This window comes from Podarcis tiliguerta (genome assembly GCF_965153285.1).
Source record: "Podarcis tiliguerta genome assembly, chromosome: 3".
Lineage (NCBI taxonomy): Eukaryota > Metazoa > Chordata > Lepidosauria > Squamata > Lacertidae > Podarcis > Podarcis tiliguerta.
Window position 1 is genome coordinate 13,466,948 of NC_139536.1, and position 22,639 is coordinate 13,489,586.

The 22,639-nt window shown below is 43.6% G+C and overlaps 1 protein-coding gene across 48 annotated transcripts in view; it reads left to right on the forward strand.

The window, feature by feature from the left end:
- The window catches only part of NRXN1 (neurexin 1), a 977,330-nt gene that overhangs the window by 26,734 nt on the left and 927,957 nt on the right, over positions 1 to 22,639 (forward strand). The gene's annotated exons all lie outside the window — the stretch shown is intronic.

Below are 22,639 nucleotides of genomic sequence, written 5' to 3' on the forward strand. Positions count from 1 at the left end.
AAGAATCTCCTGAGGAGTCTGCTGATTCTGCAGAGAGGAGGAGGCGTGTTCTGCTCTCTACTTATTCTGCTCCAGCACCACATCAAAGAGTCAGTGAGTGAGTCGGGTGGTCAGTCAGTCAGTGTGTCGGAGAGAGGGAGACTGAGTGTTAGAGATTGTGTGTTTAGATAAGGTTGCTGCTAAGAGCAGCTGCAGACAGTCAGTGCGGTTTGGCATTCATTTATGCTTAGGCTCATTTAGCTCTGTATATAGTTGTATTATAGTTGTAGATAGAATAAAGAAGATATTCTACAGAGCTGCTCTCCGAGTTGTTTATATACTCTGCTAGACTCTGCTGTACTCTGCTGTGCGACGACTGTCTACTTGTGGAAGTGAATCCGGTGCTCACAACTCTAAGCTGTGAGTCCACAGCACTTTGACCTGTTCCTGCGCAGAAGGTGGTCTCTGGAAGTGCTACCCAGCTCGCCTAGCCCAGTCGGGGCTGAAGTGGATGAGTCCAGTTAGTGGCACTGGCTCAAGGGCGATGCTGACAATTATCACCTTAAAAAACCACTGCAACAACAACAACAACAACAACTGGATTGTGAGCATCAGGAGATATAGAATATTAATATGACTTTAATTCTACTTCTGGATTTTAAGAACTGGTATTGCAATTATGTGGCAAACAAACACTTAAAAACTGCTGAGAAATCCAAATTGGACCCCCACACCATCTGATCCTAGCAGGGGTCCTTCTCACTTATTCAAATGTGCAGTTCCTAAATGGAAGCCATAATTGTTTCCTTGTCTTGATCTGTACAGATTTTTGTTATCATTAATTACTGGTCTCTTGCCACAACTTGTTCAGAAATAGGCAATGCTATTTTGCGCTGAACCCCTTTCCTATTGCAAGAATACAATGCACATAGGATCTAAAATTGCCTGCTTCTCAAAGGAAGCCTGTCTATAGCATTTCACTCATGCATTGCAATTGATTTTCATGCTCCTTTTGCTGTTTTCAGATGCTTAGATGCACAAAATTTCAAAATCTATCCTTGAAATGGCTAGTGAAATCCCTTTTTCAAAATACAGTGAACATAAGAGCTCAGATACGTAAGGTGTCAGTGTTGTGTTGTGTTGTGTTGTGTGTGCACTCACACACAGAGAGACATCCTAAGAATGCTGTTAGGAGGAGTAGGGTTGGCTATATTGATATTATATATGATATGTGTCTCAAAATGTATATATTTGTGGTTGAGTTTTCCTTGCCTCCTTTGTTTAGAGGCGCAAAAATATGTTTCCGGGATGGATTAAATGGAAAGTTCTAGAAATAAGAAAGGAGCCATCCAAGATCATTTGAAGACTATGCTGCAAATCTGTAAAGCAAATTGCTTGTTTAAAATTGTTAAATTATTTTATTCTTCTGGAATGCCCATTATTATGTTGGGAAGTTTGTGGGTGGTGCCTTGCCTATGTATTATAATGACACGTGTGTGTGTGTGTGTGTGTGAGAGAGAGAGAGAGAGAGAGAGAGAAAGGTTTCATTCCTGAATTTTACAAGGAGCTTTGCATTTGTGTATGTTTGTGTGTTCTAGTGCGTCTCTGTGCTCTTTGTACATAGATACAAATAGCACCTCCCTTCAAAAACATTGTTGGTGCCCTTCTCAATATAGAGTGTTATTTTTATATAATAGTCCCAGTCTTGTTAATCCTAACAGCCATTATAGAGCTTTGTCTGTAAAAGCGAGGTCAAAAAATACCTGGTATTCAATACATGAGCAGACCAAACCCTCCTAGGTACATATATATATATATAAATCTTAGGTGAACTGCGTATGAAATGCATCTTAGGTGAACAGATATAGCTGACCATAATTACAGATGCTATAAAAAGTGCTGTTGTCATATTGGAAATTACTGGTAGCCATATTTTCCCTCAGTAATTCATGCTGACTTTATAATTAAGAGAGCACCTCTTGATATGAGGCGCTTCTGCACACATTTATTGAGATAAAGGAAGAAGGACTAAATATTCTCTGTAGAGGAAGTATAATCAGCTGTAGGTAGGAGCAAGGCTGGGCTCCAGGGCCCTGGATTAATTTTTCCAAAAAGCGTCACCTTTTTAACCAGCAGAAAGAGGCACCGGGTGCATCTTTAAAGGATTTCAAGCAATAATATGCCAAGTGTTTTCAGTTCATCTCCTTGTCTTCCACTGCTTGAAACTGGTTATTGTTCTTTCAGATTTTAGGCTGCTCTACAGGGTGTAAGCTGCCTTTAGTATGTACACTCAGGTGGGAAATAAATAACAAAATAAATAGCTGTCCTCACCTCTTTCACATTTTGCAGTTGTCTACATGAGGAAGGCTTAGGACTGCTCCGGTGTATAAGACAGCATGTTGTGTGAACCATCTCCACAAGGAATGCGCAACATTAAATAAAAATATTGCTTTTCAGAAGCATGAATGAACCATTTGTTGACTTATGATAAAAGCATGCCTAATTGTTCTCCCATAAACTCCTAGCTCTCCTTTTTGTTGCTGTGATTGTCATCGTATTTTTAAAAAATCATCTGCCTTTCATAACGCTTCTGCCTTTATCGTGCTGTGCTGAAGAAGCCCTGGGTGAGCGATAGTAGGTAATGTAATAAGAGGAAGAGCTGATACCATTTTATCAATCAATATGCTTCGGAAAGTAATATAATGTGAGCCATTAATTCCTCATCCTGCACTTTATTTATTTTTGCAGCAGGCTGGCAAACAGGAGGCCCTGGGTATCACTTCATTTTTGTTTGTTTTCATTTCTGTTTTCCTTTGCTGTCCAATCCGCTTGCAGTCTTCTGTGATAATTTCAGATTTGGGAGCATGCAACTCCTATTGTACCTAGAAACAAATTTTCTCATTTGCTTCTTCTGTGTGACAGTCTGTGCTGCATTTTACTGTTATCATAAAGCATGTAGATGACAAGTTGATCCTGAATTAAAAAGGTAGAGAGGGGCATGTTCACTCCATTGTCTTCCTCACCTGCTGGCATGGTGGGTTTAGATTTGGAAACACAGGTTCAGATATCTTTCCTCCACCCCCACCTCCAGACAGCTATTTTTCTTCATTTGAAACATTTCTGTGGATAGATGTCAGGATGCTGTCAGCGGCTCCCAGCTGGTTGCCCAGAAACATATGAAGACAAGGGAAATTTTCTTACACTCCATTTTTATTTCAAACTTTGCAGAGAGAGGCTATAGAACCCAGCTTCCCATTGTCCCAAGTGAATCTCCACCCTTCCGTCTCTCCCACTTCCTCATTCATCATCATCTTCATCACCTCCTCTATGGGTACCACCAAGTCCCCTCTGTTTTTGAGCTCTTTGCTCTCCTACTTTTAAGGCTCAACAGGTTCTGGAAGATGGAAGGTCTGGAATGCTTTCTGATGACAATGTGTCAGCCAGGTGTTGCTCTGGCTCTCCCATGATTTCCCATCTTTCCCCCTCACCTGCCTCCATCAAACCCTGTTGTAAATCTATACTGTCTTCCTCTTCCTCCTCTCTGTAAGGGCAAGGATGGGGAGGTGGTCTCCACCATTCCTCCTATGTCTTCATTTGGTGTTGTGTTTAGTTGTTAACACACACACACACAATATATATATAAATGGATTTTATAAAGGTTTTCTTTTTAAAAAAGGATAAGGTTTGTGTAATATTCTGTCTTTATTATATATGCTATGTAAGCTATGCCTGGAGTTTTTGATTATTATTATTTTTAATTCCAAATCCAGATTAGCTGCTAGGTGGTAACATGGAAACTTTAGATATGGTACATGGAAGCTGTCATCTTTCCGTGGGTTTCCATAAATCAGGAAGGGGCTTACACGGAATCCTGAGGAACTGAGCAGGATTTAACCTTTAGCCATCAACTGATGAGCGAGGATTAAATCCTGCCCTGTTTGGTTGCTTGCCCCTGTTCCTTTCTGTTGTGGCGGGCTTTGGGGGTCTCAAACTTCAGTGGCGCCCTCTGCAACGACAAAATTTCGTGCCCTCCACTCATGCTCCATTCTAAATCATAGTTATGGTGCCCCCTGCAGCACCAAAAAGCACCAAAAAGGCTCATTGCGACCGACCAGAGGACAGGATCACACTTCAAAACGACCTTGACAGATTAGAGAACTGGGCCAAAACAAACAAGATGAATTTTAACAGGGAGAAATGTAAAGTATAGCACTTGGGTAAAAAAAATGAGAGGCATAAATACAAGATGGGTGACACCTGGCTTGAGAGCAGTACATGTGAAAAGGATCTAGGAGTCTTGGTTGACCACAAACTTGACATGAGCCAACAGTGTGACGCGGCAGCTAAAAAAGCCAATGCAATGGATCCACACTACAAGAAAGAAGATTCCACCTAAACATTAGGAAGAACTTCCTGACAGTAAGAGCTGTTCAACAGTGGAATTTGCTGCCAAGGAGTGTGGTGGAGTCTCCTTCTTTGGAGTTCTTTAAGCAGAGGCTTGACAACCATATGTCAGGAGTGGTCTGATGGTGTTTCCTGCTTGGCAGGGGGTTGGACTCGATGGCCTTTGTGGTCTCTTCCAACTCTATGATTCTATGATTCTATGACCAGTCACACTCCACTAAATCTGCCCCTGCCCTCTGGTATGGAGGTCATAGGACTGAAGGACAAGTTACATACTTTCGCTAGGAGATCAGCAATTTTGTATTGGAGTTCTTAGAGAACTCTAAAGTGGATGCCATCTGGACCTGGCAATTTGTTGTTGTTTTATTTTGTCTGTAAGGCCTAGAACAGGAGTCAGCAAACTTTTTCAGTAGGGAGCCAGTCCCTCAGACCTTGTTTTTTTTTGGGGGGGGGGGCTGGACTATATTTTGAAAGAAGAAAAAAATGAACAAATTCCTATGCCCCGCAAATAACCCAGAGATGCATTTTAAATAAAAGGACACATTCTACTCATGTAAAAACACGCTGATTCCCATGCTGTCAATGGGCCGGATTTAGAAGGCGATTGGGCTGGATTCGGGCCCCAGGCCTTAGTTTGCCTAACCATGGCCTAGAACTTAGGTTATTTTGTTTTTATGTTTCTTCTACCCCCCCCCCCCCATGTTTTAAAATAGAGAGAGAGAGGAGACCTAGTTAGCAATCACCACCTTTTTGAATAACCTGTATAGCAGATACACATGCACCCACAGAGACCCCCCTTCATCCCTCCCTCCTCTAAAATTAGGCTTGAAACAAACATTCTGTTGTGTTGGGTATTTGTGTATGGTGCCCACGACAGTTTATTCAGTTTGCAAATCTGCCTCTGGGCCCAAAGGAGATAGTGACTCCTGCACAGTGGCATAAACTATACTGGGCTGGTGTTCCTTTCATCAGATTCTTGTAGCGTTGTCCTCAGTTTGCAGATATGTGCAGAAACATTCACCCAGATCTGGAGGGGGGGGGAATTATATATTTCAAAAAATGTCAGTTAATTCATTCCCTGACCTTTTTGCCAAATTGTACCAGGTGGCTTTCATAAATATCAGTAAAATACAAAAAAAACCAAGATAAAATCTAGCATAAAAATTATGAATGATTTGCAAGCAGCTTAAAACACCTGGAGAATAGGCAATGAACTCATTGTCCTAAGAAAGGCTGCTTAAATTAAAATTAATAGCGAGGCCAAAATGCCATGAGATGCAAGATACAATCTGTGACATTTTTATACGAAGCTCAAATATATGTAAGGTAAGATAATTGCTCACAAGGTAAGGTTTAAATGTATACAAGATAATATAAGGAGGTTCTCCACAGATTAATCATTTTAACAAACAAATACTTGACGTATTTCAGTGTCGCTTTCAATACAATTTAAAATGTGAATGTTTAGTGAATTAAGATAAAAATAATGAATTCCGGTCTCTCTGGACTGCTTATTCTGCTTCTAAGCAGCTGCTACAATTAGGAAGTTGCTTCTTCATGCTTAGCCTGTATCTGCTAGAACGGATAAACCATGGCTTCTCCTCTTCTGATATCTTTGCAAATATTTGAAAGCTGTCAACATATATTCTAAGCTTCTATATTAATCTATCTCTTTTTCTAGCTCTGGGCTACTATCAGTTTTTTAGCTTTCTCCCATAGGATTGTCCTTGAGGTCCATTTATCCTTACAGTTATATATAATTGAGTTCTGAGTAACCTGTTGTGCCCAGCACAGTTGGAGATTTACCACTGATGAGCAAAGCAGTAATATAACTTATTGAAACCCTCTATGGACCTGTCTAAGGGACAATCTAGTACAGCATCCCATTTCTAGTTCTAGCAAGTCAGATGTACATGGAAAGCTAGCTATTGAGCTGGCCATATCTTATATATCATGAGGAAACTGCGGTATCTGTTATATATACCCAGTAGGCCGCTTTGGTCTGCCGGAGAGCTTTTCCTGCAAATTCCAAAGATATCCGAACCCCACTCCATAGTAATTCAGAGCAGGGCTTTCAGTGTGACTGCCTCTGTTCTATGGAATAGCATTCCTGTCGAGATATGACAGCTGCCCATCATCTGCACTCTACAGAAACGATGGAAGGCATTCTTGTTTCAGTGGTCTTTCCCAGCTGGGTGAATGGGTCTCTGCATGGCTGTCTACATTGTTGTTGTTTAACATATCTGTTGTTTTCTGTGTTGTTTTAACTGTTTTGTAGCTTAGAAAAAAAGAACTTTGTATATTGCCTTGAGATGTGTGTGTGGAAGGTTTAATAATAATAATAATAATAATAATAATAGGAAATACCACCCAACAGAGCTGGTTTGCACAACACAGTAAGCCAAACAATAGTTTGGAGAGACTGTGCAAATTCCTAGGCAGACTCTCATAGCTTCTTTCTTCTTCCCCAATCCATTTTATTGTTGCACTGTGCTGAGCTAAGCTTGCCGAATGGGGACTTGCCGTTGATTTCTCTCCTCACTAACAGAGAGTCTCAACCAGGAACAAACTTACTGTGTCATGGAGAACTGGGTCAGTGTGTACTCATCTTCAAATTGTTGTTCAACTTGTCTCATGCATTGGGTTATTATTTTGGAATTGTCTTAATTTCCTCTAGTCTGCTCTTTGCTTCCTAACCCTATGAAACATTAATGAGTTTAATCTAGAGGAGACATTTCTGGTACTAGGAACAGCAGCTATGTGGCACCCTCAGAACTTCTCATGGAATTTGTGTGGCTCTTGCTTTTTTAGAGGCTTGTTTTATTTGTGTGTGTGGGGGGGGGAGAGAATCAAAATTTTCACTTCTAGCTTTTCACTTTTCACTTCTAGCTTTTCACTTCTACAACAGTGTTTTTAAAGAGTGGGTTACATATATAGTCAAGTTGCATCATTTGCACATTTTACTTACCAAATTCAACTTGATGCACTTGACTGATGCTCTGTTTCAGCCTTTTTCTTCTAGTTGCAGCTCTCTCTCTCTCTCTCTCCCCTCCCCTCCCTGTGCGTTCCCCCTCTTCCCTTCCCCTCCACCACTGGTGGAGCACCAAAACCAGCAGTTTCCGGCAAGTCTCATGAGATCTTGTGCACTCTGTCAGAACCCGCTGTTATTGCTGCCATTTCACTGTACCACCATGCAAGCCAGACAAGGAAGCTTTGGGTCAGTGATGTGGAGATTGTAGGGTTGGGGAGAACCTTCCCATTTCACCTCAGGCAGCAAAAAAGAATGTGCTGCCCCTTGAACCATCCCAGCCCAGTGTCCAGATACCAGCTGAGATCATGTATACTAGCACCTGATTCAAATGCAAATGGAGGTGAAGCGTCTCCACCTCCATCGTTCTGCCCGGACACTGAGGTCCAGCGCTGAGGGCCTTCTGGCGGTTCCCTTGCTGCGAGAAGCCAAGTTACAGGGAACCAGGCAGAGGGCCTTCTCGGTAGTGGCGCCTGCCCTGTGGCACGCCCTCCCACCAGATGTCAAAGAGAAAAACAACTACCAGACTTTTATAATACATCTGAAGGCAGCCCTGTTTAGGGAAGCTTTTAATGTTTAATAGGTTGTTGTATTTTAGTGTTTTGTTGGAAGCCTCCCAGAGTGGCTGGGGAAACCCAGCCAGATGGGCTGGGTATAAATAAACAACAACAACAACAACAACAACAACAACAAGAAATTGGGCTCTCCTGCAGATTCAAGGGAAGACTTATGGCCCACCTTTTGCAAGGAGTTGGTTTCCAGCTCATTCCTTACAAAGCCTCATTTGAAATGAATGAAAAAGGCTTCTGTGTTTTTAATCACTCACATTTGTAGCCTGTCATTTCCCAAGGAGCTTAGAGCAGTAAGCATAAGGACATTTGTACCCCACTCTTCCATGGAACTCCGTATGTCAGACATGGACTTCCCATGAAACCTCCCAGCCAAACGCTGACCTGGTCCAGGCCTGATTTGCTTCACTGTCTGCTTTCAGACCAGGTCGTGCTTCTGTTTTATGTTTATTGTAGAGCTGCCCATCACAACAGAAAACACCAGCCCAGGATTTGAATATGTTCACATGTCCAATTGACTGCCTAAAGCAATTGCTTCACATTATTTCTAGGGGAGGCTGGCCCTGATATAAGCCCCTGAAAATGATGCTTTCCCTTCTGTCTCTCCTTCCTGGAAAAATGTGTCTCCAACTGTCCTTTTCTACATTGCCAACAACTTCATAATCTCCTGGTGCTTAAGTCTGTCCTATTTCTAAAACTTTGAAGTGTCCTCACTTGGTTCATTTTGGCAGGTAGTTTGACAGATCTAGACCATTTCAGTAGTCCCTGCAGAATCTTTTCCTTTTCCTTCCTGTTACACTAAACCATTAAACAACTGGCTTAAAAATAAATATGCTGAGTGGCTCACTGGCTTTCTGTTGAAAATGCAGCACTTCTTATTTTATTTTATTTTTGCAGGATATGGCACAGAATGTAGTCAGAACCTTGTTCTTTCCAGCAATGTTGATATCCCCGGAGGCCCTTCTCTTTCTGGACAGAGAAAGAAGTATAAACTGAAAACTGATCTTAGTGTCATTTAAAATATGCCCCTTGCCTAGCAGCATTCTGCCTGCACAATGTATATATGCATGTCTCCTCTGAAGTGTAGGACTTCCATGCACTGCTTCAGGATAGATATTGAGCCTGTCTAACCTGTTGACTGACCGGGTTATTTTGGCAGTGGCAATATTGCACTTTAGCTCAGAGCAACACCCGGATTCATCTGTTCTGCAACCAGTAGTGTTGGATTATACAGAGACTGTGTCCACATAGTCCAGCCATGCACAAGTGAGTATTTCGAAAAGCCGACTGTTCGCTACAGTTAAAGTCACTTCATGGTATAGATGTGCTGGCAAAATGTTTTGTGCTGACAGAAGGTTGTTGGGCAAAGGAATGCATAAGGGGTAGCTGGTAACTTTGTAGCTCAGTACACAACCTGTTGCATGACAAGCGGAGGTGCCAATTTGAATGAAATATTGTGGGAGCCCAGGTAAGCAGTGCCCCCTCATAATCACATGACACGGTGCAGGCACACCATTTGAATGGAAATGCTGCGGTCCCAAAGCCCCCATAGCCCCTAGGAGTTGGCTGCTATGACAGCAACAACTGAGTACAACTGAGAGAGCCAGTGTGGTGTAGTGGTTAAGAGCGGTAGTCTCGTAATCTGGGGAACCGGGTTCGCTTCCCCGCTCCTCCACATGCAGCTGCTGGGTGACCTTGGGCTAGTCACACTTCTTTGAAGTCTCTCAGCCCCACTCACCTCACAGAGTGTTTGTTGTGGGGGAGGAAGGGAAAGGAGAATGTTAGCCGCTTTGAGACTCCTGAAGGGGAGTGATAAAGCGGGGTGTCAAATCCAAACTCTTCTTCAACTGTTGTGCTGGATTCTTCCATTGTGCAACATTAAAATTCACCCATCCACTAGCTCAAGAACCCTTATGTTAGCAGACAGAGAATGCTGAATATAGTCCTATGTTTCCATTATGATTTGTCCAGGGAAATTAACTGTGACCAGACCTGGAGTTAATTGTATCTAAATCCACAGTTGTGGAGAAGGAATATCTAAATTGCAGTAGGTAAACATTTCTGCTCAGTTAGCTGGGCAACAATAGAAAGCCAGTCTGGCCTAGCCTGACCAATCTACTGGTATCTTATTTATGGTAGGTTTCAGTGGAACATACTCCTTCAGAAGGTGGTAGACTCACCTTCATCAAAAGTTTTTAAACAGAGTTTGGATGGCCATCTGCCATGTTTTCTTTAGTTGGCATTCCTACTTGAGGCAGTTGGACTAGATGAGCTCCAGAGTTTCTCTTAACTGTACAATTCTGTGATACAATGAAAAAAAAAATGCTGGATATTGGTTCTTTGTCCTGATAGTTCACAAGGCTAGGTTCCAACTTCAGGACTTGAGGCACCTTGCTGAAGTTATGGAGCCCTTGATCATTGGGCTCACAAGTACCAAGTTGTTGATAGTTCCCATCCAAGGCTTAGTACAACAACTAAGTAGAGCAGGTCAAAAGTCATAGCAGTGTGCTATTATAAAATAGTTTGCTGAATAAGGCTGAAGTGCCAATGTAAGGATAACCAACTTGGTACCTTCACAGTTTTGCTAGACCACAACTCGCATTATCACTGAGCAATGGGCATGCTACCTAGGGCAGATAGGAGTTGTAGTCCAGCAGTTGGAGGACACCATGTTGGAGGACACCATGTCCAACAGTTGGAGGACATCATGTTGGAAAAGGGAAACAATGTGTTGTCTTTGGTGATATTTCGAGGCTCTTGCTCTGACCTGGGAATAAAGGAGGTGGTGTAGGAGCCAACTCCTAGGGGTCAATATCCTTTTGTCCCCTCCTAAAATATTTGAGGAGCTGGTCATTGACTGCAGGCTATGGACTGACCAAAAATAGTTACTCCATAAGACAGGCACCACTGTGTTACTACCAAAGCAATAGAGTGCACCACCATTTAATAATTTCTTATTGCTTCTTCTCAAAGATCCTTCTGGGACCCAGGGAGAAAAGTATAGCAGAGACAGTTAGATAAATGAAGGAGACCTCTGTAGTGGCTGGGTCTAATGGCTCTTGCATTGTTTAGAGAGAAAAAAGCTCTTTGACCAGGCTAAGTAGGCATTCCGGAAAAGCAGAAATGGAAATTAGTTTGCTCAAAGTGTAGCAAGAACCCCAAAAGCATTGTGTGGAATGCTGCATTTGCAGATCCACTTAATGTGATTCTACCAGCCCATTGTTGAAGCGGATCACTGGGGGAAATTCCCAGGATGAACATTTTGATTAGTACTGTAGAAGCTGCTTTCAAGAAGTTGCAAGTTGCTTGTTGGCTTCTGCCTAGAAAACAGTTGTGGGGCCATATTGAAATGAGAGATGATAAGTGTTGATAGATTCCCCGCCCCCCATTTGATTTTATGTGTGGTATAGCAGAGAAAATATAAAGATTTCTTTTATGGAAGGGTATAAAGGGATTCTTATCCCAGTGATCACCTCATTAAGTAAATGTGGTGGTTTTGGAGACAGTCCATAGCAATTCTTTCATATAGGAAGTGCAATAGAAATAGCCTGGGCTTTTTTTTTTTCAGCCACACTCTCTGAAACTCAGTTCCAGCACCTCTCAGGTGGGCGCCATTGCCATTATAAGAGAACATGATGAGTTATGGCACCTCTTTTTCTGGAAAAATAGCACTGGGAATAGCCCTTTCCCTTTAAGCTGGAACAGGAAACACGCAATCCTCCAAATATTGCTAGACTACGACTCCATTAAGCTGGAATTAATGAAATTACGTAACCACACGAAAAAGGGCTTTCTGGGGTAAGTAAATAGTTAAGATTTTCCTAACCATTGTTGAGAAGTTTCTGAATACTGCTTAACTTTTGGTAGTTGCAGTTCCCCATTCATTTGCACCATAAAACAGCACCTGCTGAAGTTTCATTTTCTAAATAATCTTTTTATAGGCAGCTGAAGCTCTGACCTGTTTTTCATTTGGCTGGATGACTCTGTGTTCTGCTCTTATTGCGAGGAGGGTTAGATTTGAGGGACCATGGCTGCATACAAACCATACACTGAAAGCACATGACTCCCCCCCCAAAGAATCCTGGGAACTGTAGTTTGTTAAGGGTGCTGGGAATTATAGCTCTGTGTGGGGTTCCCAGGATTCTTTGGAGAAGCCATGTACCAAGTTCACTAAATCATTAGTAGATTGTTGGCCAGATAATTAAGGTTTTTTATGAACCTGAATTCTGTAGGACAAGTGCAGGTGCCAGTGCTTCTATGGAACGTAATTTTATTGTCATGGATGCTTTAGTATTCCAGGGGGTTGGACTAGATGCGCTCTTGGGGTTCCTTCCAACTCTACAGTTCTATGATTCCATGATTCCGTTGTCTCCTGAGACAGACAGATGCCAACTAAACAGAAGCAAGTGACTCACTCCAGTGAAACTTAAGCCAACTTCAGGTCGATTTGATTTGAATGGTAGTGGATTAAGGGTGTGCTTATGCATTCCAATGGAATATATGATTTTTTTATAAATATACTTACCTTTGTCTGGATCATTCCACAGTGTGCCTTCTATTTACTTCTTATAACCCAGTGCTTTCAGCTAGTGGTGCTTCATGGTACAAGTATCACCAGCTGAAAAAAAGTATTATAATTAGGGGGGGACCTACGAACCTCCAAATGTTGTTGGACTTCAACTCCCCTCAACTCCAACCAGCATGACCAATGGTCAGGGCAATGGGAGTGACCAGATCTTTTCATGTGCACACAGGTAGACATAAAACCTGTATCTTACGTGTGTGTTCATGGGACAATCTTTACTGGAAACAATTGCATGCCTCAAAAGTTATTAAAATGTACCAATAACCCCCTTGCTTGCTTAGGGGAATTCAGCAAGAACCTTGTAATTATTTTGATGAAAATAACTTATTTTTGCAAAATGGGTGACAGTGAGTAAAATGGCTTTGCAGCTTGAAATGCCAGTGCAGACATATAAAATAGCAAGATGGTTGGCTGTTGTTAGCCGCCCTGAGCCTGGTTTCGGCTGGGGAGGGCGGGATATAAATAAAATTTATTATTATTATTATTATTGGTTATTACAAGTCACACAGGCTACCAAAACCAACATTACCTGAACCATAAGCTTGATTTGGGTGGTAGTATCCCTGACAGCCAGGGATGCTGGTGGCGCTGTTGGTTAAACCACAAAGCCTAGGACTTGCCGATCAGAAGGTCAATGGTTTGAATCCCCGCGACGGGGTGAGCTCCCATTGTTCGGTGCCTGCTCCTGCCAACCTAGCAGTTTGAAAGCACGTCAAAGTGCAAGTAGATAAATAGGTACCGCTCCGGCGGGAAGGTAAACGGTGTTTCTGTGCGCTGCTCTGGTTCGCCAGAAGAGGCTTAGTTATGCTGGCCACATGACTTGGAAGCTGTACGCCGGCTCCCTCGGCCAATAAAGCGAGATGAGCGCCACAACCCCAGAGTCGGCCACGACAGGACCTAATGGTCAGGGGTCCCTTTACCTTTACCCCTGACAGCCAAGCAGAGAAAGATTAATCTGGTTCTGCTTCCTGCCACAGTATCCAGCCAGCCCTCATGCTTCCTTTGACCCAAAGACTCAGGCTTTTCTTTGCTGCATCTGAGCCAAACTGGGCTCCTCAGAACCATTCTTAAATGTTCTTTAAATGAAAAAAACACACCACTTTTTTTTATGGGAATAGCATGGACCTGTGCTTTCCACAAGGATCCTGTGGAAATGTCAAGCACTGAATTGAAGACTGGAGAAATGAGAATCTGAGAGAAACCGACATTGACAGATTCACCCATCCCTAGGGAACTACCATCAGCTTGGATCAGAGTTGGCTCAGAATTGGCTTAGTTGCTACTAGGAGCTTTCTATGCAATCCATATGAGAGGATGAATTCCTTCAGGTGTTCTGTTCTTCTGTGGAATGCACCGCTTCAGAGGACAGTTTGTGCATGCTAGTGAATGCTTCTGCTTTATCAGTTACAGTGGTACCTCTACTTACGAACGCAATCCGTTTCAGGGTGCCATTTGCACCCTGAAAAGTCCATAAGTAGAGCACCACTACAGTGGTACCTTGGGTTACATATGCTTCAAGTTACATATGCTTCAGGTTACAGACTCTGCTCGCCCAGAAATATTACCTCGGGTTAAGAACTTTGCTTCAGGATGAGAACAGAAATCCTGCAGTGGTGGTGCAGCGGCAGCAGCGGGAGGCCCCATTAGCTAAAGTGGTGCTTCAGGTTAAGAACAGTTTCAGGTTAAGTACGGACTTCCAGAATGAATTAAGTACTTAACCTGAGGTACCACTGTAGTGTGTGCGCGAAGCACGATAGAGTGATTTTGTGCATGCGCAAAGCATGCAGATTGCTTCTGCCCATGCATGCGCTGTGACCCGGAAGTAAACACTTCTGGGTTTGCTGCATTCGTAACCTGAAAATCCGCAACGTGAAGCAAACGTAACATGAGGTATGACTGTATTTCCTGTATGTATTCCTCCCCCCGCCCCCAGTGTTATGAGTTCCCCTACCTGCTATTCTTTATTTCTTGGTACAGATTGCAGCTGTGCAATAAACGGATGTCCCTGAAAACTTCAGAGACTTTAAAAAAGTGCTTTACAGGCAAGGCTCCATCCTGCGCAAATAAATAATGCTGTCGTTTTAAGACTGTTTGTCCCTAAAGTTTTAATTGCTAATGAGATATGGGATTCCAGTGGAAGGATGTTAAATTGTGCACAGCTGCCAAAAACCTGGCAGTGCCTGTGTTATTATCCTTCATTGCCTCCGCAGAATCAGTTGTAGCAATGAGATAGTTCTAGGGTGGAGATTAAAAGTTACTGTTTGTAATGCACCCTGTGTTACTTTGGGGGGTGGCAATCTTTAGAGGAACCAAATTAAAAGCAGAAAACACTGTGATCAATTTTCAGTTTTATTATTCCAGCTTTCAGCGTGCTTGGCATGCCTCTTACTGTCCCATTCCCTTTCTATAAAATGTTCAGTTTCAGTAAAAGCCCGGAGCCAGTTTTTCTTTCCTTGGAAAGCATAAGAACGTTGGTCACTTACATTCTAGCAGGTTGGAGAGTGACTTATCTTTATACAGTGCCTAGCTTTAGGCATGTTATAAATAACAACAGTATCCTTCATATTACTCCTCTCTGTTTCTGTCTCTTCTCTTTTCGTCCTTTTCTCTCCTGCCAGTGTGGTGTAGTGGTTAAGAGCAGTAGACTCGTAATCTGGGGAACCGGGTTCGCGTCTCCGCTCCTCCACATGCAGCTGCTGGGTGACCTTGGGCCAGTCACACTTCTCTGAAGTCTCTCAGCCCCACTCACCTCACAGAGTGTTTGTTGTGGGGGAGGAAGGGAAAAGGAGAATGTTAGCCGCTTTGAGACTCCTTCAGGTAATGATAAAGCGGGATATTAAATCCAAACTCTTCTTCTTCTTCTTCTCTTTTCTTTCTGCATCTGAATTTCACCCTTCATTCCTCAGCTGTGCCTTTTCTCCCTTGCTGCTTCATGTCATCTTTTTGCTGGTGTGATAGAATACTCTTGAAACTCATTTCTTCGCTTGGACATTAATAATAATAATAATAATAATAATAATAGATATAGTCCTATGGTCCTTCCTCTCTCTTGGCAGAGAAGGAAGTCTAGCTTTGGAGGCCTCTTTGTGGCAGCTGCAAAACCTACCATCCCTGCTGTGCTGTTGGTGCTTCAACAATGTAAGGAGAAATGGGCACATTTGGGGCATGTTGTAGGGAGGTCAAGAAGCACTATGGATTGATAGAGTTCCCCCATTTGCCCCATGTCCCTGACCAGGGAAGGCAGGGATGCCAACACATTGAACTAGAATGAATGAGAAGCAGAGCTAACTAATTTTAGTTTTGTGTCCATTCTCCCCCCTGCTTCTTTATACAAGGTCAACACTGAGACTAAGCCAACAGACAGTGCCATCCTATGGACTGGTTGCAAGTAAGAAGGCAGGAGGTGGCAGGGGGAGAGTTGATGGGCATGAAGACCCACCACACAGTGGGACATACTTCTGAGCATATATATGCATAGGATTGCTCTGTAAATGTCAAAACACACTATTGCCTTCATGGCATGTGCAAAACATTTAAGATGGTGGTTTTGTAAGGCTCCTTTCCGTAATCTCTCTCTCTCTCTTTCTCTCTCTCTCTCTCTTTCTCTCTCTCTCTCTCTCTCTCTCACACACACACACACACACATTCGCACTCACACTCATACATATACTTTTGTGCCACGGAAAAGCTTCATGTGATGCTACAGTATTGTATCTAACGAAGCTGATTGTTCTTGATGCAACGTCTTGGTGCCGCTTATGAAACTGGTGCTATTCCACAGGGGCTGATATTAAAATGGGACCTTGTTTAATGGCACAGTGACCTACATCAGCATTAGTCAGTGTAAAACCCTTACATGACACCCAACCAATCAAGGCCCTCGCTCCCTTCTTTTCCTCCAAGACAATCAGCCTGAAGTTAGGGGATCCTGTGCTAGCTGTGTATGTCCAGAAGGAAAAGCCAGCAGTGACCATTAGCCTTGGATTTCCTGCTCCTGATTTTGGAAAGCGCTACACATCTGTAGAATAACTTTTTTTAAAAAAAATACAAAATGGAATCCACTAGTTCTAAACTCCATGGAATATAGTCAATAGTGCAGGTACATAGTGGAATAAAACTGCCCCACTTTCCTTGAGGCCAGAGCTACTGACATGGATGTTACCTGAAGTGCTGATTGTCTTATGAACACAAGATGAACCGGATCTGGCATTCCTATTTCTGCAACTTTGAGGGTTTTTGTTTTTGTTTTCTTTTTAAAAAAGTTTTTTCTTGCTACATGGCAAAGACAGGAATGAAAGACAGGATTTATTTTTTTTTAATGACCTGTATAGGAGGTCTCTGAGGGAAAGCACCCAGCCTGGGCTGAACAGCAGGGGGCCAGAAACAGAGAGGACCCCAAGGGAAAGCTTTCAAGCCAGAGCTCAGCATTGAAAGAAAAGAACAGGAGCAGTCAGCTAAAGAGGGAAAGTTGGTGGAAAATGCCAGAGGCACAGTCTCATCCTCCTTCAACCTCGATTTCACCCCTACCTGGTTTCTTTAAACTAATATCTGTCATTCTGTTTTCCTTCCTTCCAGACCTGAAAATTCATATGTGCCAACGCAGTGATATATCACATTATTTGCATGCAAAATGTCCCAGGTTGAGTACCGGCCATCTTCAGGTGCAGGGAAAGAAACCCGTTGGAACCCTGGTCTGTGTCCAAATGCTTTGCCCCTCCGCTTTCTGCAGGGAAACCCGATCTTTACCACTGAATTGGAGCAAATGGAAATTTGGGTTTTGCACACACATATTCAGTGGTAAATTGCAAGCTTCCACCATGCTAGAGAGAAAAAATGGGAGCAAAGGGGAAGTGTTGATGAGCCTTCAGTGCAGACCAGGGTTTCCCAGACTTGGATCTCCAGCTGTTTTTGGACTATACCTCCCATCATTCCTAGCTAGCATTACCAGTGGTCAGGGATGAAGGGAGTTGTAGTCCAAAAACAGCTAGAGACCCAAGTAGACAGTAATGAGCTAAATGGAACAATGGTATGACTTGGCATAAAACAGCTTCCTAAATTCCTGCCTTGAGGGGCAGAAGAACTGGGAGATGTGACAGAGTGTGGTTTAGGAGGCCTGTCTAACCTTTTAATGAGTGTTAGCATCTATGATGTTTGTGAAAAGCTTCAGCCTTTTGTGAATGCTCAGTTTCGACATTCACAATAACTTGTCATCTTCTGGGGCTGCTTGTGCATGTCTAGGCTTTCTACTTGATCAGGTTGAATTTTGCAGCAATTGTGGGCCTAAGAAGTACTCTGAGAAACAATATTCAAGAGGTGAGAATATTCAAGAGGTGTAGCAAAGTAAGCTAGATTCTGGGATCATTGCAACAGAGAATCATTGCCCTCCTCCACCAACACTGAATACAGTGTTTACACTGCTAAATGCTTTGTGAACATGTCAAGGTGTGCCTTAATTTAAACATTTCCTTGTAATTGGCATAGTTGAGGGTTGGTGTAGGAGAGTGAGCCATGAGCTGAGAAGCCAAATTTCAATTCACGCCTCACTTATGAACTCCCTAAAGTGGCCTGAAGGGAGGGACTATCATATAGTGGTAGAATTATATCCTTGACATCTCTAGTTAAAACAATCAGGGAGCAAATGATGGGAAATTGGTCTTCCTAGGATCATAGAATCATAGAATCATAGAGTTGGAAGAGACCACAAGGGCCATCGAGTCCAACCCCCTGCCAAGCAGGAAACACCATCAGAGCACTCCTGACATATGGTTGTCAAGCCTCTGCTTAAAGACCTCCAAAGAAGGAGACTCCACCACACTCCCTGGCAGCAAATTCCACTGTCGAACAGCTCTTACTGTCAGGAAGTTCTTCCTAATGTTTAGGTGGAATCTTCTTTCTTGTAGTTTGGATCCATTGCTCCGTGTCCGCTTCTCTGAAGCAGCAGAAAACAACCTTTCTCCCTCCTCTATATGACATCCTTTTATATATTTGAACATGGCTATCATATCACCCCTTAACCTCCTCTTCTCCAGGCTAAACATGCCCAGCTCCCTTAGCCGTTCCTCATAAGGCATCGTTTCCAGACCTTTGACCATTTTGATTGCCCTCCTCTGGACACGTTCCAGTTTGTCAGTGTCCTTCTTGATGTTGGGAAGCACTTGCTAATCAGAGTACACCAGCCTTCATCAGCCTGCTGCCCCTCCAGGTGGTTGGAGTGTAACTCCCATCAGCTCCAGAGAACATGCCTTTGCTTACCGGGGCTAAGAGTGGTAGTCAAAAACATCTGGAGGGCACCAGATTGGTGAAAGGTAAAGTAGGCAAAGTTAGGTTAGATAGACCAAAAGGTCTTATTTGGTATAGGGCAGCTGTTTGGGTTATTTTCTGTCAGTCCTAATCGTAGCCTCGCTCTCCTCCAAAATTGGGATAATAAAGCTGTGCTCTCAAAGAATTACTTTATGTTATTCAAATGTTTTCATGCTCCTATCCCAATAGAGCTTGGTCCACTGAAGGATGTCACCTTTCTGATATTGTGTAATACACTTTAAAGAGAACCTTTTTGTGTATCAGCATCCCACATGGCATCCTCAGGCTGCTTATTAATACACTGTGGCAATATCTTTGTAGCTGTCTGTGGTGCTGCACCCACAGTGTACAGAAATGGTTCAGTGTGTAATTACCTGGCTGTCCAGAAGGGCACGATTTGTAGCAGGCAAGGCTTAGCAAAACAGCCAGTGAATTCACTAGCCTAGTTCCCAATTCCTTGTTGGCTACAGTGCCTGGCATTCTTCACACTAATGAGCTTGTTCCCTGTCTCCCTCTGGTCATAAAGTAAGAGAGGAAAATATGAAGGAAGTGACACTGATGAAAGATCAGGCAGCAGAAACCCCTGACAGTTTGAACGTTTTTAGGCAGGAATCCTTGGGTTTTTAAGTCTAAACCCATCATGAGAAACAACAGAAATAGTCAACAGACAAAACAAAAATAGTAAACTTTGATAAAATCGAGGGCTGCTTCTTGCAACCGCTTCTTGCCATGTGCTGATAAAGATGTATGTTTATTTTAATGTGATGCAATGTACTATCCAATTCAACTGTTTTAAAATTTAACTCACGGTTTGGGTCCTGCATACCTTAAGGAGCATGTCACCCCCTGACTATTGGCCGTGCTTCCTGGGACTGATGGGAATTGAGAGCTCAACAACTTTTGGGTGTTCATTGGCTGCCCATCCCTGGAATTAGATATGTTGTTGTTTAGTCGTGTCCGACTCTTTGTGACCCCATGGACCAGAGCACGCCAGGCACTCTTGTCTTCCACTGCCTCCTGCAGCTTGGTCAAACTCATGCTGGTAGCTTCGAGAACACTGTCCAACATCTCGTCCTCTGACGTCCCCTTCTCCTTGTGCCCTCCATCTTTCCCAACATCAGGGTCTTTTCCAGGGAGTCTTCTCTTCTCATGAGGTGGCCAAAGTATTGGAGCTTCAGCTTCAGGATCTGTCCTTCCAGTGAGCACTCAGGGCTGATTTCCTTCAGAATGGATAGGTTTGATCTTCTTGCAGTCCATGGGACTCTCAAGAGTCTCCTTCAACACCATAATTCAAAAGCATCAATTCTCCGGCTCTCACTTCTATGCATCGCTACTGGGAAAACCATGGCTTTAACTATATGGACCTTTGTTGGCAAGGTGATGTCTCTGCTTTTTAAGATGCTGTCTAGGTTTGTCATTGCTTTTCTCCCAAGAAGCAGGCATCTTTTAATTTCGTGACCACTGTCACCATCTGCAGTGATCATGGAGCCCAAGAAGGTAAAATCTCTGAATGCCTCCATTTCTTCTCCTTCTATTTGCCAGGAATTAGATATAGAACTCTGCTAATTCAACCTAAGGGACATGGGTGGCGCTGTGGGTAAAACCTCAGTGCCTAGGACTTGCTGATCGTATGATCGGCGGTTCGAATCCCCGCGGCGGGGTGAGCTTCCGTCTTTCAGTCCCAGCTCCTGCCCACCTAGCAGTTCGAAAGCACCCCTAAGTGCAAGTAGATAAATAGGTACCGCTTTATAGCGGGAAGGTAAACGGCGTTTCCATGTGCTGCGCTGGTGCTGACTCACCAGAGCAGCTTCGTCACGCTGGCCACGTGACCCGGAAGTGTCTCTGGACAGTGCTGGATCCCGGCCTCTTAAGTGAGATGAGCGCACAGCCCTAGAGTTGGACACGACTGGCCTGTATGGGCAGGGGTACCTTTAATTCAACCTAGTCAAGCGTCCTGTTCTCACAATGTCCAAGTGGATGTTTCTGGGAAGTCCACAAGGAGGGCATGCAGCCCACAGCTCTCTCTCTATAACTTGCCCTTCCCAGCCAGCAACTGGCATCCAGACTTCCTCAGAATCTGAACATCCCATTTAGCATCTTCAGTTAATTGCTGTTGGTAAAGCTCTCCTCCGTTAATTTGCTGATATCCCTTTTTGAGCCAACGGGCAGTGAGCATCACCACACCTTGTGGAAGCTATTTCCATAAGTTAATGATGCAGCATGTGGCCAAGTGAGTTTCCTTTGCCTATTCTGAATCTACCGCTAAACAGCTTCATTCAGTGAACCTGAGTTCTAACGTTACACAAGAGGGAGAAGAAAAAAATTGCCCCTGATCCTCATTCTGCCCTAAAGCTCAGTCAGAGGTGAGGAGGACCTCAGAACATCACATACCTTTGCATTATATTCCAGCTCTGGATCTACTGATATTTATGGATCTTTCGCAAAATCTCAGCCAGTGCATTGTGAACACCAACATCGCTACAAGCACCTTAATTTTACCTGTCAGGTGACAAGCAAAATCCATCAGTTGATACGCATATAGATGCCTGCGTAGATGCATAGCTGACTATATCCTAAATATTATCTGCCTGTCATCCGATTAGCTTTTTACTAGTGCACTAAGCTTGTCTCTGCCCTGCCCCCACCCCCAGTGTGCGCACACCCCCAGCACACACACACACACACTGGATGTTTTCCCCATTGTAATCCCATTCTGCATGAAGCTCTTGTGTTTATTCTGAAGGAGTTTGGCATCAACTTTCTGCAGTTAAAACAGGGGTGGGGAAAGATTTTCAGCCCAAGAGTTCCCTGCTGGGCTGTATGCTGGTTTGGGCAGCACCGGAGGCACACATCTGCACCAACGCAAGCAAATGGCATCACCACACTTCATGCTTACATTAAAGGTGAAGGTGACGGTAAAGGGACCCCTGACCATTAGGTCCAGTCATGGCCGACTCTGGGGTTGCGGCGCTCATCTCGCTTTACTGGCCGAGGGAGCCGGCGTACAGCTTCCAGGTCATGTGGCCAGCATGACTAAGCCGCTTCTGGCAAACCAGAGCAGCGCACAGAAATGCCGCTTACCTTCCCGCCAGAGCGGTACCTATTTATCTACTTGCACTTTGGTGTGCTTTCGAACTGCTAGGTTGGCAGGAGCAGGGACCAAGCAACGGGAGCTCACCCCGTCGCGGGGATTCGAACCGCCAACCTTCCGATCGGCAAATCCTAGGCTCTGTGGTTTAACCCACAGTGCCACCCACGTTCACAAGCTTACATTACGACCAGTCAAAACCTTCAAGGGGGGCACAGAACAGTGCCCGTGAGGGTAGATGACCTTGGGAGAGAGAATGTGACTTGGCAATTGATGTGGTCTGGAGAAAGTCCAAAAGCCAGAAAGAGATGTGTGTATTCGCCCCTGTGCCTGAGATTCCCCACCCCTTGGCTAACCTTTCTACTTTAAAAGCAAAACAAGTTGTTGAAATCGTATCCTTGAGGTTCTTCACCTTGTGACTGGTAGCTTCTAAATTCTAAATATTTCAGTCACAAGACCGCTCTGCTTATGAATAAGATAAGGGTTATAAAAAAACAATAAACAAACCCAAAAGCTATTCCATTTTCCAGAATGTGCTCTGTTGAATTCAAAGGGATTTAATTCCAAGCATTTGGATTTAAGTGTGTATAGCTGAGAACAGGAACACAGACTGAAATGATTAATTATGGGTAATACTAATAATAATGAGGATGTAATCAATTATGAACCCAATTTCACAACTACTG